We start from the raw sequence: 12,818 nt of genomic DNA on the forward strand, positions 1-12,818 counted from the left end.
AAGAGATTGTAATCTCAATGTGCTTACCTAGTAAAATAAAGGTAAAAAAAAAGAAATTCAATGTGGATAAAGTTGACGCTGTCCGCGGTTCTGAATGTGTCAGATACGAAACGCAAATGAAAAATGTCTCTGAATTGAATGTATTCTTTGCTTATTTGTTGTCATGGTATATTGACTGAGTTTATCAAGCAGTTTACAGAACAATGTGTGCTGTTTAATGTGAGTAGTTTCTAAACACAACACAGGACAGTGTAAAGGGATTTATTAAGCCTATTGTTCTTCTAAGACGGAGTTATTAAATCTGCTTGGGACATTTCTAATGAAAAACAAGAAACAAACAGCAGATTCAGAGGAACACAATCTCCTGGCTGCTATAGGAGATCCTTGTAGTAATTATACCTACAACACAATATTCACTCCGCTTTTCTTTTTTATGTTCGTCGATTTTAACCTCAAACCTCGCTCCACCCTTTGGTTACATTTGCATCTGAAAACTATGTGAAGAATGCATCTGTAGCAGATAAAGAGTCGACCCGTCCCTTACACAAACCTGCAGCTCGCACAGAATCGGAGTTTTCATTTACTTGTGATGGCTCCATATTGAAACGTATACGTGTGTTTATTTAGCACCATGTCATGATTGTTATTTATTATAATACCATAAATAAATAAACTTGTGGTGAAGATGTTATTCTGAGCGTTTTAAGAGCATGCATTGTTATTTTAAGTAAACAGTAAAGCCATGCGGGGAGTGGCAGTGAGGTTATTGTATGGCGCTTGGTGCAGATTCTCTCGCTGTGGGCTGCAGCGCACAGAAGTAAAATGAAGAGTCTGAAAGATCCACTGAACTGATGATGAGATGAAATGTTTTTCCTGTCTTGTCGTGAGATGCAGAAAGCCGGTTTTGTAACTTTGAAGGAAGGTTGCTGTCACCAACCAGCTCACTGTAAATTGCACACAGAGCTTGGCTGCCAGTTTGAATGTACCAGAACATGTAGAAATTTGCGGGAGGGTCTTTATAAGAACAGGGTAACGTTGCATTTTCCTTCTCTTTTACTGTGACTAAGGATTCAGATTGATTCGCGAACTGTCCCTGTGTGATTTCTAAAGAAAGAAAGTAAGAAAGAAAGAAAGAAAGAAAGAAAGAAAGAAAGAAAGAAAGAAAGAAAGAAGGAAAAACAGTGTCATTATAAACCGTGTCTTTAAATATATTTTAATAAATAAACACACACGTATGTGAAATAACTTGTTAATTTAAAAAGACGATTACCTATTAAACAGCAGAACAGTGTAATAATATGCACCAGCACGCGCAGTGTTTGTTCCATGTTGTTCTTCTGCAGTCGTGGCTTCTCTTCTTTAACGGACTGAACTGAATATTCGTGTCATGGTAACATATGAAGCTCCAGTACACACCCCGCTGTGTCATAGTCCTAGAGACTGACGTATCATTTCCTTTGTGAACACACATAACACGGTTACACACACGCACTCCCTCTTAAACACTGTTATATGTTCATGATCAGAGGTGACTTGTTTCACAGCAGTATTGTAGAAGATAACACTGATCAAGGTGTTAACGAGTAAAGGATAACAGAATGACGGAGAGGCAAAACAAATTGATCTTGATAATTAGAGATAGTCTTTTTGATTGTTTGCTTAATTGTTGAATTGTGTCATTTTGCCAATGTTGGCATATATTGATTAGTATTGTATGTATGTATGTATGTATGTATGTATGTATGTATGTATTTATATATTTGTATTTTATATTACCATGAAAGCGGATGAACTCACAACTAACAAGATACAAAAAAAAAGTTTGTTTATTTATTTTTTCTTCTGATATCAAAGTGTTTGTTTGTGTAACTCATAATAAAGATCATCTAACACACAGGAAGGAATTCTACTGATACAGTATCTTTTGTAAAAACTGTTACAAATATATTATTGTGAAATGTGATCTTTATGATAATAAGGATAATAAAACGAAAGAAAAAAGCGTTTCTATATAAAACCATTTTTCATATTCCTTTTGATGTAAAGTGTCTCCGTGTATTCTCGGGGTGCTGTGTTTTTGTGAAGCTCTTCAATATCTCATTGTCACTGAGTGCCTCAGCGCACAGTAATACACGGCAGAGTCACACAGCTCTGTCTGCTGGATTGTTAAAGGGACGGTTTGGGAAGTTGTGTTGAGAGTGGCGTCACATCTTTTTCCGTATCCATCAGCATTATCCTTGTTACCTGTAAAACTCTACGAATCATATTCTTGGGAGATCCAGTCAGGTGTTGAATACACCAGAAGAGGTACGGGGTTGAAGACGCTGTATCATAGCAACAGTTTAGATTCAACGCGTGTCCTTCAACAACTTTCAGTTTGATTGGAGACTGAGTCACCGAGTCTTCCGTGCTGCATCCTGAAAATAAATGAATATATCGATGATTTCAATGTACTTTCTAACGACAATAAAATAAAAACGCGCTAAATGTGTGAATAAGTAAATGCATAGCAAAGATTAATGCAGTAGCAACGATGAGCAGAAGGCCCTGTCCCATGTTCTGTAGTGCCGCTGCTGTAATAGCCTACGCTTGGGTTAAACTATTTAGTAATGATTGTTTCAGGGGGCTGGAAGGCGTATGTCAAGTGGATGAGTTCTGCTTTTTATTGGTTAATGTATTTCATATCTTATTATTGGTTAATGTATTTCAGAAATGGAGAGGAATGTTTCATGCAGTGCCTCATCCTACAGGAAGAAAGTACAGTTTACATCCACTATCAGTTCAATTGTCAAGTTCACTTTAAATATAGAGTTAGCGCTGACTGTTCAGTGTGTATAATGAGTGTGAGCATTTATCATTTGAGGCAATTCATAATTCTTCATAATAACACACACACGCACGGACGCATGCAAGCACACACACACACACAGACACACACACATATACAGTATATATATACAAGAAAAAGAGGCTTGCCAGGGTTTTGAAGCACCACCAGTGGACTACTGAAGACTGGAAGAAGGTCTTATGGACCGATGAATCAAAATTTGAAATCTTCGGTTCATCATGCAGGGTTTTTGTACGCCGTCCAGTAGGCGAAAGGATGGTTCCTCGGTGTGTGACACCAACTGTCAAACATGGAGGAGGAAGCGTGATGGTCTGGGGCTCTTTTGCTGGATCCAGAGTCGACGACTTGCACAGAGTGAGTGGCACACTGAACCAAAACTGCTACCACAGCATTTTGCAGCGCCATGCAATACCCTCTGGTATACGCCTAGTTGGTCAGGGGTTCATCCTACAGCAAGATAATGACCCAAAACATACCTCCAGGCTATGTCAGAACTACCTTAGAAGAAAAGAACAAGACGGTAGGCTTCAAATCATGGAATGGCCAGCACAGTCTCCAGGCTTAAACCTCATCGAGCTGGTTTGGGATGAACTGGACAGAAGGGTGAAAGCAAAGCAACCTACAAGTGCAACACATTTGTGGGAACTTCTGCAACAGTGTTGGGAAGAACTTTCCGAACAATATTTGATTTCCATTGTAGAAAGAATGCCACGAGTGTGTTCGGCTGTTATATCTGCAAAAGGTGGCTACTTTGATGAGTCAAAAATGTAGATGACATTTCGTTAAACAAAACGATTCCATGATTTCTTTTTTATCTCCAATTGTTTATTTGTTCTATGCTTTAATTTCAGAGTACATTGAGACATTAAACTGCGTAAATTTCAATAAAAACTGGAAAAATGGAGGTGTTCTAAAACTTTTGACCTGTAGTGTAGATATAACTGGGCAGCAGTGTGGAGTAGTGGTTAGGGCTCTGCACTCTTGACCGGAGGGTTGTGGGTTCAATCCCCAGTGGGGGACACTGCTGCTGTACCCTTGAGCAAGGTACTTTACCCAAATTGCTCCAGTAAAAACCCAACTGTATAAATGGGTAATTGTATAAAAAAAAATAATAATAATGTGATATCTGTATAATGTATAATGTGATATCTTGTAACAATTGTAAGTCGCCCTGGATAAGGGCGTCTGCTAAGAAATTAATAATAATAATAATAATAATAATAATAATAATAATAATAATATAAGGGTAGTGAGACATCCCAAGATGATTACAGCACCTCCAGATTTCCTATCCACCATCTGAAGGAGTCATATACCACCACCTCCCAGCAGAAAACAGGTAACCTGGCTATTATCTTAAATCTGCTGTTGGATGCTGCAACTAAATGTAATGGAAGTTTAATACATGTAAGTTGTGCTTTGGAAATTAAATAAATGTAGTCTTGTTAAGTTTCAAGTATTAGTCATTCGAGTCTTAATTATACTTTATTGATGATCATTGATAAGGACAATCACAGAATGAATTTTGTAATTATAAGACATTTGTGGCAAAGGGTCCCCCTGTGTATGTTATATGTTACGTGTTGTGTGTAAATGTTGGTGTATAGGCATTGGTACACAGGATATAAGCGGGTCTGTGTTTCACATGTGTGTAAATTGTATATTTGTATTTAGGCACGGGGATGGCACATCACATCACGTGCAAGTAAAAAGTAATAATATGTGAGCACGGGGAATTGCACTTTAATTAATTCACGTGCAGTTGTACCGAGATTCCAATTGAATGATTGACTAGCAATCGAGTCTCGGTACAACTGCATAAAAGCTGCATGTTTTCACTCACTGGTGGTTGGGTGTTCGGTGAGTGGAGAACGGGTGTGGAGAAGAGTAAAATAAAGTAAATTGATAGTTGTTTCACTCACCGTGTTTATGTGTCTGTCCGTGTCCGTTTGTCTGTATAGTCTGTTTTGTTTATCTGTTTTATTTTGGCCTAAAGTGCCGTGTCCTGTGTTTTTGTTACAACCGTTTATTTTCTGTCTCTTTATTCATTAAATGCTGAGTGAAAGCATTCGCTCAGCTCCACCAAACTCCACCTCTCTCTGTCGTTTGTGTTCCTGTTTCTGCCGTGACGTCACCGCCCAGTCAACCTGTCACACATTGAACAGTTTATACAGTTTTAACAAGGATTATTTACAGATTCAAAATCCAGTCACTTCTTCCTAGACATAGTATACTTTATAAGAATAGAAAAAATATCTATATACATGTATACACAGTATTAAAAATGTCTTATGAAATAAAACACTACATGTTTAGGGACAGAAATTCACAGCAGATACAAAACAGAAATGTCACCCCGACAAATATAATTTTGAACACCTGACCATGTTTTTCTAATGCCTATACTATGCATTTAATTGCTTGACCAGTTCTTTTATATCCAGGATTTTGAGACAATCATAGCAAATAGCATTCAGGGGTAAGATTCACCAAATTATTTGATTTGTTTTATTAGTTTATAAATTCAAACCTATAACAAATATATTACATAAAGTACATCACATACACAAATTGTATTATAATTTACCATCAAAGTGTTTTAAATATATGCACACACAAAATGTTTATTTACTTTATTAATATATACATTATTCACAAATGTGGACTGTAAAATTTGAAATCTTCATTTCAGGAGTAAATGCCCTAGTCAAAAAATCCATTAGGAAATCCCATAGAAAAATCCTATAGGGTTTTGGAATCTTTCCAGTAGGATTTTCTAGTGGATTCCAGTAGGATTTTTTACAGGATTCTAATATGATTCCTATAGGCTTTTCTACTTGATTCCAATAGGATTCCTATAGGAATTCTACTGGATTCCAATAGGATTTCTATATGATTTTCTACTGATTCCAATAGGATTCCTATAGGCTTTTCTACTGAATTCTAATTGGATTCCTTATTGGATTTTTCTACTGGATTTCTTACTGGGTTTTTTTCTATGGGATTCTAACAGAATTTCTTTTTTGATTTCTATCAAGATTCCTATTGGATTTTCTTCAAGTAATAATAATAATAATAATAATAATAATAATAATAATAATAATAATAATAATAATAATAATATAATAAAAACAGTAATACTAATATCATTCCTTAGGTTCTCTCAAACAGTATTACACATCTTCAGAGCAAAAGTATACATTGCAACAGTTGACTCATTTCTAATGTTATTTGCAAACAGATTTTCTGGAGAACTTCATTTAAACACACACAGAAAACACAAAATAAAATCCTGCAAAAAGTGTGTTATTAATATTTTTTTTATTAATTTAATGTTCAGAACTCAGTTTCCTTTTTGATATTTTTTCTTCATCACTACATTTTTGAGAGATGGCTTGTTTGATTATTTTTTTTTTCCATTCCTGTTTTTGCATTTATGAAATGTGCAAAAAAAATAAATAAATAAATAAATAAATAAATAAATAAATAAATAAATAAATAAATAATAATAATAATAATAATAATAATAATAATAATAATAATAATAAATCAGCACATGGCAAAGTGGAAGTTCTTGGGCAAAGTCATATATTTGTTTTCATTCACTTTTGGAAATAGGACTTTTTTAATTTACTACAAACACATTAATTTTGTATGATTTGTTTCAATTATATCTTAGGTTTTTTTAATAACATTTTCACATTGAAGCACAAGTTAAGATGCTCATATAAATTTTATATTTAACATAATTACAAAAGTGCCGTGTGATTTCTCTGTAAATAAAAGTAAGCAAACTACAAACAGTTAAAGAAAAAAAAAAGGTTTAACTCACGAATGATGTCTGCAGTTTTCCCTGGATCCAGTGATGGTTTGGCTTCTTTGCTTCTAAAAGTCTTCCCTGTCAAGCTGTGTGTTGCTAGAGTTTTCCGTCCAAAGACTGCACAACACAGCTCTTTGGTCGCCTTCTTGGGATCCCCCCATTTTATTTTGCCAGGCTTTACAGAAATAAGTTTAAGAATAAATTAAATGGCACAGTTTTTATAATTATAAATATTATAATAATAATTTATTATCCTAGTGATGTCACTTCATCATAATTGAAGATCACTGCTCACATTTTCACCAGCTAGTACACTTCTCACATCCTGAGAGGTGATTCACTACGTTACTGTTATTTGTAGTGAGTGTTCCTTGTCTTTACTCCATGGAATTTTTGACTTTTTCAAAAATGTGTCTAACTTGGGCAGCACGAAAACAGCCTTCTCGTATAATAGTGATTGTACCTGAAAGAGAATAAAACTGAGTAACAGTGTACAGTAAAAAAAAAAGCTATCAGTCCAGGCTGCCTTAAACAAAAGGGAACAGGAAAAATATCAAGGAAATACCTTCATCTATCTTCAAACAGTTGACCACAGTGGAACTGACGGCTTCATTTGATTCTCCGTCACACAGAACCCCACTGATTTTGTGCCCGAGACGCCTGTGGGAAACAAAAAGGAAATTATAGCATTTATAACAGTGACTACAAAATATTAGCTTTCCTACACTAGCCCAGTAGGTCCTTTAATGCAGGTAAATATTATTCTAACATGGAGTATTATGTATCCATGATACAACATTTTTTTCCCATTAGTACCCAGTAGACTCTCAATAATTAGGACCAACCTCACACTGCCATGAATATAGTATGGTTGCATCTGTAGAAACCAAACATCTATGATCAATATTTTTTCCAAGGCTTATTACTTTGATTAAATATATATATATATATATATATATATATATATATATATATATATATATATATATATAGTTACAGTTTCATGAACATAAAACAATTTGAATAGAAATGACTCTTCCTTAACAGCTGCTGGTGTGACTGTCACCTGGTCATCAGCACACAGCACAAATACTTACGATATCACCATGTCATGGTGTGTGCTATCAGGCTCTCCACTTGGATTGGCTGAAGTGATGGCCAGTGGTCCAGTCATATTGCACAGATGGGCGGTCACTGTGTGGTCAGGGATGCTTTCTTTAGTCCCCACTCTGTCATAGGCTGGCCCGACTCCTAAACCAGAACCAAGAGAATGCTGTGAGTGTGGGTCTTTGGACAGAGCCTCTCTTACAAACTAAACTCACACAGGTTTTTGGATTTTCTTAAAGGAAACAAATGATATCCTTCCATATGAGTAAAAGAGTCAACAAATGTAGCAGTGCTATAAAAGGGAGAGTGAAGTCATCTGTGGTTTTACACTGACATTGCCGTTACACCCAGAAACTATTAGACCAATGCAGTGATGACTGCCAGGATTTGAAACACAGACCTTGCTTTTTTCTCTAAATTATACATTCCAATTTTTGGAAGGACAGAAACATCTATTTATGTTACAAAACTAGAAACATACAACTAAACATTCAACAGGAGTTTTAAAGTACTTTCATTAAATTAACAAGTGTTTAAATAGTTCATATTACACTTAAGTTTTTTTTTTTTTTTCCCATTTGCCAGTAATATCAGTAATATAACTAAATAACATAAACGTACTGGGTAAAATCCTATATACATACAAACTGCAGCTGACCTAACTGCCTGTACAGTGGCAGGGATCATTAACTTTAGATGGAAAAGCCTGTCTGAACTCACCTAGCTTATTTAGCCACTCGCCCTTCTTGACAATGCAGCTGATGCCTCCTGGGTAGACGTTCCTTATGAACTCCCAGAGCAGGGGGCTGAAGGGGGACTTGGCAGTCGACAGCTGCTCCAGGTTGGAGATGCAGATACAGATGGGCTTCTCCTGTGGGCGATCCTGAAAGAGGGACAGATGTGTGAGCTGAGAGCATGGCTCTGGAAAGTGACTCTACTCCTGCCTCCATGCAAAAGAACTCTTGAGTGCTTATTTTGTACAGCACAGACAAACAAACACATAAATACGCCAGTCCATACCTTGATATTGTAGATCTTCTCTATAGCCTGTGGGTGTTTGCAGGATGCTGCCAATGCATACACAGTATCTGTGGGAACACCACAGACCCCACCGGCATCCAGGAGTTGTTAGATGCTCAGCAGCACACTGGTCTTTCTTGAGGTGGCGATGGAACAAGGAGGAGGAGGGAGAGTTTTGTCAGCTTTTTCCTGTGTAGCCTATAAGAAAGAGTGTATTTAAAAGCATGCTCAAATCTGCAACAATCCACTTCAGCACTTTTGTAATGACCACTGGAAATTCAAAGGCTTCGTGGACATATATTAGTTTAAGGATCTATTAAAAATCTTTATTTCATATTATTTTGAAAAAAAAAACATTATTTTAAAACTAATTCCAATATAGCTGGATGAGAACTTTACCTTCAGCAGCGGGGGCCCGAGAGGCAGCAGCTCCTTTGTGAAGATGGAATTTGCAAGGGAGGCCAGAGTACCATACAAACAGATCAAAGAGAAGATGGCCAGCATCGCAACTGTAATGGAAAACCAACTTAGTTTTATCACCATCCTTGGAAAGAAAATGTACTGGAGTCTACAGGCAGGCTCCATAGAGGTAGTGCATGTGTGTAACAAAACAGACATCAGACCCAACAATGGTAACATTGGGGAGAAACAGGAGAGATTGCCATGCGTGAACTGTGGGTGAGCCAGAAGTCTAGGATCTGTTGAGTTCAGTTCAATCAAAAGCCAAAGATGAATACTCTAGTCTAAGGAAAACATTTACTCAAAAACTTAACCCGTTTGATTGCCAATCCAAACACAGAATATGTTTTCATTAAGGATCAATTATTAGCCATTATGTATGGTGTTCGGGTGATAGATGTCTGCCTTCCTAATTCAAATTGTTAAAATAACAAGTTGCTGTTAATCTTTGCTCCAGGTTTGACTTTGGGGAAGGAGAAGGGGAGACTCTTACTTTCCAGTTGGTAAGGCAGTCTGCCCAGTGTGGAGAGCAGGAAACACACCACAATCACCTCCATGACAAGAGTCAGCAACAGCAGCACAACATTTACATAGGCACCTTGGGAAAGAGAGGAAAAAACACACCAACACACATTAATATTTTCCATCCATTTACTCTGACACTTTTCACTCCAACTAAACAAACCCCTAAATGTTAGACAAAGATCAAATTCTGTTAAAAAAATGACTTACCTATAAGCATTAGGAAGCCATTAATTACCAAGAAAGCTACAGCCCCAGCTGTGAATCCACCAGCAAAATCAGTAGAAATGCCAAGTAACACACCTACAAAATAAAGACATTATTTTACTAATTTTAAAAGCAAGACATTCCCAACTAAGAAAATCATGAATTAGGTGCAGGGCAGTCATGGACATCCTCAGGGGGATTTCACAAATAGAAAGTGTTTAGCTTGTTCTAGAATCCCTCTATCATGTGTGCAGTCAAACAGAGCTACTCTTTTTTACAACAGGGACATACATCTTTTATTTATTACTTTCAACACTTATATACTTCCTCAACCACTTTATTTAACTAAAACAGGTTGCACTTCCACTGATATGACTGTTGCCTACAACAGGGGTTTATTAAAACAAATTGGTCGATCACTGTAAAGTTATCATGTGAATCTACTTAAAAAGACAACTGCCTTTGCCTTTTCCCCTTATTAAAACATACCTGCAAACCGATACCAGGTCCAGGTAGCCCAGATGGCAGCATAGCAGGATGGGATCATGGGCTGAAAGTGCCTTCCCTTCTGGATGTCCAGTCGGCTCAAGTAAACCTGGATGATTGCTCCAGGGATCAGTACCCAGGGGACGGTGAGATGGAGGATGGTGGGGTGCACGTCCTGGCTGTGGATGGCAGAGAGGGCAGCTATGCCATTGGTCACGTAGAAAAGGGCATCAGGTAGCTCTGTAACGGTGCTGAGAGGGAGGTTTTGGGGTTTCACCCAGCACCGTTTGATGAGTCCCAGAACATCCTGGAGCTTCTCTGTGGATAGTGGCTGCACCCCAACAGGGATCAAGGTCTTCTCCCCTATGGAATTGATGAGTCAGGCAAAGGTACCGTAGAGAGACAGGGCTGTGAACAAGCTACAGATCACCCCAAAGAAGATGTAGTAGTCCCCCAGTGGGATCTGGGAGATTGTGGATACCGTGAGCAGGAGGAATAGCAAGTTATGGGCCACCTCTAGCACATCCATATTGAGTGACATCAAGCAGAGAACAATGGCGGTCGCTAGGAAGAACCAGTCACCAACCATCCTTTCTCGCCCGCTGACCGCTCCCTCTCTGTCGATGAGAACTGACAGCACAAACTCCTCCCATGACTTCACCAGCCAGTAGGTGCTGTGCAGACAAAACTTGGTTGTGTGGTAGACGTCTTTTCGTAGGTAGGCATAGTAACTGGAGAAAAGCTGGGAGAAAGTGTTGATAGTAACCCAAATAGTGCCCACAAAGAAGGATGGTAGGTAGCCAAAGCAGAAGGCGGCAAAGATGAAAGGAGAGATTGTGTCGCACAGGTATCCCAGTGCCATGGGTTCAGCATATTGGGTGTTCTTCTTCTTTTCTTCTCCTATTTTTTGGGAGTTGCTGTTGTTGGCCGTCCCCAAGAGCAGCACATCAAAAAGGGGGTTCCCAAAGCCCTTGAGGATGTAACGTTGCGTGACACCTTTCAGGAGCAAGGATGCCGCTCCATAAAGCCCACACATGAGGATCACCAGCTCCAGGACCCCGGAGACCACTAGAACCCACCCCCCGACAAGCCCCGCTGCCTCAAAGATCAGCGTCAAGGTGATGGCCCCAAAGACAAAAGGCATGATGTAGTTTACAGTGGCAGAGCAGAAGGACAGGATAAATGAGATGGAAATGTAAGCGATTAGCCCTGCTATAGCAGACTGACCGATTGGTGGAGTAGCCAATTCTGTATTTCGAAAAGTGCAGTTGGCTGGATATAGCTGGTCAGTGGTGTTGGTGCTGTTAATAGAGGGTGGAAAGGCACCCAGGACTATACGGGTAGACCCATAGCTGCCCCAGAGAGCAGCAAATGCGATGAAGGATGTCCCACTTAAGTGATCATACTTCCGGAAGGATAGGAGCCCAGCCAACAGCTGAGTTACCCCCCCAATCAGAATCAGTTGAACACCTGTGAAATGTAGATAGGTAGAAGTCAGAGTCCAGCAAGGTCACCTAACAAACAAACTTCAAAGTAATTATCAGCTGTGCTATTACAGGTCCCCTTATTGTTGTGCTGAAGATCTTTCATTTCTTTTTTAAAACATTAGCATACAGGGTCACTGTATGTTCATATTGTTTTTCTAATAGAATACCAACTTTATTTGCTGCACCTCAGCCTTACACCCACGGTCTGTAAGACTGTATTGAAGCATATAAGAGTGATATAATATTACGAAACATCTTAAATATCATAGAAGAGATCAGTACAGGATGAATTGGTGTTTAGAGAACATGGAATCCTTTTTTTGCCTAAGACACAGATAGATTGTGTTTTTACCAGCCAGAATGTGCTCCACTCCCTGGGATGGTACACCAGTCTGTGCTCCGTTGAAGTTCTGCAGAAGAACAAGGAAAGCACTGATTCCATTGGCCAGGAGGCCCAGGACCCCCGACTCTCCATAGAACGTGGCCACAAATTCATCTGCACTCGCCATCTTCTTAACATCAAAACTCTCTCAAATTAGAAAATCATTGAGTACACTCAGCCAACTTTAGCAGGCTTCAATGAGACGGTGCCCACTGGAACATCACAGCATCAACTGTGAATCAAACTTAAAATCAATCAGTGCAAGAGCCGGCTTTTCATTTTGATTTGCCGTAATGAAAGCTCAGTTCTATTGGACAGCAAATACCAAACAAAGACACAACTGGTACACATTTATTGTATTATCCACCACAAACAGCCTATCAATACTTTGTACCAATGAAAGCAACCAGTCTGTACCCACAACTGCCAAATCAGCCAATCACAGCCTGTCAGCTCGACTGGAGCTCAGCATCTTTCAGC

The 12,818-nt window shown here is 38.5% G+C and overlaps 1 long non-coding RNA gene across 1 annotated transcript; it reads right to left on the reverse strand.

Annotated features, from left to right (window-relative positions):
- Positions 1 to 9,193: 9,193 nt before the first annotated feature.
- Positions 9,194 to 10,521, reverse strand: LOC131739313 (uncharacterized). Its single transcript, XR_009330478.1, has 4 exons — positions 10,473 to 10,521; positions 9,987 to 10,079; positions 9,748 to 9,852; positions 9,194 to 9,304 (listed from the first exon to the last, which is right to left on the reverse strand). It is a non-coding gene; the product is annotated as an uncharacterized LOC131739313 (long non-coding RNA).
- Between the last annotated feature and the right edge of the window lie 2,297 nt (positions 10,522 to 12,818).

Source organism: Acipenser ruthenus, chromosome 11 (genome assembly GCF_902713425.1).
Source record: "Acipenser ruthenus chromosome 11, fAciRut3.2 maternal haplotype, whole genome shotgun sequence".
Taxonomy (NCBI): Eukaryota; Metazoa; Chordata; class Actinopteri; order Acipenseriformes; family Acipenseridae; genus Acipenser; species Acipenser ruthenus.